Below are 3,443 nucleotides of genomic sequence, written 5' to 3' on the forward strand. Positions count from 1 at the left end.
TGAGTGTGCTTATTATGTTCCTCCAGAAATCCCTGCTTCCAATTTAGAACCCCAATCCTGTGTCCAGGTTGGACCCTGACAATGATATCACCTGTGTCTGCTTCAGGAAAACATTCTTTCCCATATCTGTTTTAGCAAGACATTCTTTCACTTGCATAAAACATCATTTGACATAATTGACTTTACAAAGAAACAAGAACTTTCTACTTCAAGCTGTAGAGTTGAAAAGTACCATGCTGTGCTAGGATGTGATGACTCTGACCTTCCTGGAATTTGAGAACTGATTGAGCATTAGGCCCCAGATTCATTCTCTTTCTTACTGTTGTAGATTCTTATTCTCTTTTTCTTTCTAATCATCTGCTTCTCTCTTATTTTCTACTATATTTTTTCTCTTTTTCTGTTGTTTTATTTTTGAGATTGTCTTGGTTCTCAGGGTATGGTCTAAATAACCTTGTGACAATCCTTCTGCTTTAGTATACTGAATGCTAGGCTTTCTTTTTCTTCCTCATTTTTCCTATCAATCATTCTTTTATGAGCCTGAAGATAATGAGCACTATATTCCAACACCCTAGGTAAGCTCAACTACTCCCTAGACTGTCACTGGTATTGAAATTAGGATAAAACTACCCTGTGTATTCATCTCTAGTCAAGACTTCTAAGCTGCGGGCATTATTCTACACATATCAACTTCTAAGAAAATTTGAGATATCTTTAAATTTTTTTGAACTTTTTCAAAATGAACTTTGATCTTATGTCTTACTTTATACTTGACCAATTACTCCTTCCTTTGTGCAAGGCAAGACTGAGATATTGAATGACATTTCCTACCTTTAGCTGACATTTCTGAACCTCAACTTTCTTACCAAAGTGTGGAGGGTGTTTTATAAAGGTTGTTTGAAGCATGGGTCTCATTTCCTTTCATTTTCATCTAGGCTTTCTATTCCACCATTTATCTAAAATGATTGATTTTTCTATACATGGAAAAGGAATAATTGTAATTCAGAATGATGAAGTTAATCCCTTTTGTGGCAGGAGACTGTGCTCTTGCTCTTGCTGAGGTAGCCTGCCTGAGACTTGATGCCCTGACACTGGACCTGGGGAAGTTGGACTATACAATGCAGGTTGTATCCTATGTGCACCATAAGTCTAGACGGTGCATCATGCTTATACATAAATAAAGAAAAATGAGTTTTGACAACAGCCCTTTGAAATTTTTCTCATCAGGCATTTTAAGTAAGTTCCTTAATCTACAGAGGAGTGAAAATAGTGTGTATATTGAAATATGCATATAATCACTTGCTTAAAGTTTACCTCAAAATTCATACACAGTATATTATAGCTCTTGTAGTGAGGAAAGAGATTGCTCTCTCTAGTGTTTTGCAACCAATTCTTACACTTACTGTACTCAATTTTCTCAACTTGTTTTGTTTAAGGACCTTCCAAAGTGAAATAGATACTTTTTTTTCTACCAAAGTATGTCAACAAATGAGTGTCTTGTTCTTAGAAAACACCTTCCATTATAGTAAACTATTATGACTTAATTTCATTGTTGTGAACCAATTCTGCAAGATAACTGGGCTTAGATACCTGAGATGAATGCATTTGCTTATGAGACTAAATGAAGAATCACTTAATTCAAAGGAAACAAGATTATAAAAATATCTTACACTGTAATTTGACAGCATATATGTAATCAATCTTGAAATGTTTATGTCGTCCCTGTAACTGAGTAACCTGTTGTTTGTCCCTGAGCAGTTCTACAATAGCATTAGACTACTAATGATGCACAAGAACTTGTGTTTTCAAAGGCCCTTCAACTGAGCTTTTAATTCCACCTGGGAATTGTATGGTCCTAGAAATCTTGTCATGGTTTTTACATCTCATCTGAAGTTGTAAATGTCACAGTTAGGCTTTATAAATCAAACTTAGAATGAAAGAATAATTGACAAATGCAGGCATTTATGTGTAAGTTGCGTGAATTGAGGGTTTTTCTATTAATAAGTGTGTAGAAATCCCTTTCATTAGTTATGTGTTGATTTACTATTTGATGATACCTATCTTGCTCGATAGCAGTTATCAACGTGTGTGTAGGTTATTTTTGTACGTTGTTTTATATATGATAGCCATTATCAGTGTGTATATGGAGTTATTGTGTACGTTATTTTGTTTATGAATGTGTTGACAAATTTGTTTGTAGAGAAGCTTACTTGCCCATGCACATCTGTCGCGCCCACCTCGACCGGCAAGGAAGACGCAACACCGTTGGATCCTTCTCAATCAGCCTTTATTGTAGGAACACCTCATTGATAGTACAGGGACCCCGGGGAACAAAGGCACTCGCCTTAAATACAAGACAGGCTGTGGCTGTAAATTTGTCCACTGGGGATTGGTGGAGCATGAAATACCTATTTAGCATGAATATCACCCTGGCCTTGTAGGTGCTGGGGGTCTGCCAACACATGCGCTGTAGGTGTTTACCACAAACGACCACCGGATGTCGGCGCCATCTTTAGCTGCTCCCTACATCTCCCTCTTTTTTGTTTTTTTAAAAATGAACCCATTAGGTGGAGGTAGTGGTCTGAGAGAGGTCAGACATGCCTCACAGAGTGCCCAGCTCGGCCGTGGCGAACCACTCTTGTAGTTAGGACTGCACCCCAATGGCTAGAGATGACTTATGTACAACACACCGTCCTGGGCTATATGTGTGTGTTTAATATTAGGGGAGAAGCAGAGCAGAGGGGCATAGGACCAGCCCGAATGTTCAAACAGGGCAAGGCCACCTCTGTCTATGACTGGTCTAGATCTGGGTGTCACGTCAATACACGTCATTGCTCCTGTCTTAGGTCGTTCCTCTCTAAAAACTCGGCCTTACCCGTCACTGGAAATTAACCCTATCGCCACCGGGCTCCTGTCTTAGGTTGGTCCGAGCCTGAGGAAAGTTGTCCGTCTCTGGATACAATGACTTCACATGACAGTGACAAAATATGATCTAGGGCGAACTCTCAATCTATCAGAGAGGCCAGCCATACACTGGGAGAAGCACCGCTTTTAATGGCCGCCATAGCTTGGTAAACAATCGCTTTGTGTCTGGCATGCTCTCGTTGTAAACGGCAAAAAAGCCATAGACATACTCCACATCCCAAGAGGACAATGGCCCCCCAGGCAAACATGCCAGCCCAATCTTTAAAAAATGAGAAAGCATTGGTGATCCACGAAGTGAAATCCCCAATCGAGATGGGTTCCATTCTGGTGTTGTTAAGGACAGCAATCTGTATCAGCAATTGTCTCAATAATTGTTCTGCTTCCATGGACCAGTTTCCTTTCAAATAATTTGAGATTTCTTTGCTCTGTTGAAAATATTGAGAAAAGTTAGCTTGCAATGGAGTAACACATAAGCCTCTAAGAGAGGAAACACAGGACAGCTGCGTCATATGATATAATGC

Source organism: Rattus norvegicus, chromosome 3 (genome assembly GCF_036323735.1).
Source record: "Rattus norvegicus strain BN/NHsdMcwi chromosome 3, GRCr8, whole genome shotgun sequence".
NCBI classification, from domain to species: Eukaryota; Metazoa; Chordata; class Mammalia; order Rodentia; family Muridae; genus Rattus; species Rattus norvegicus.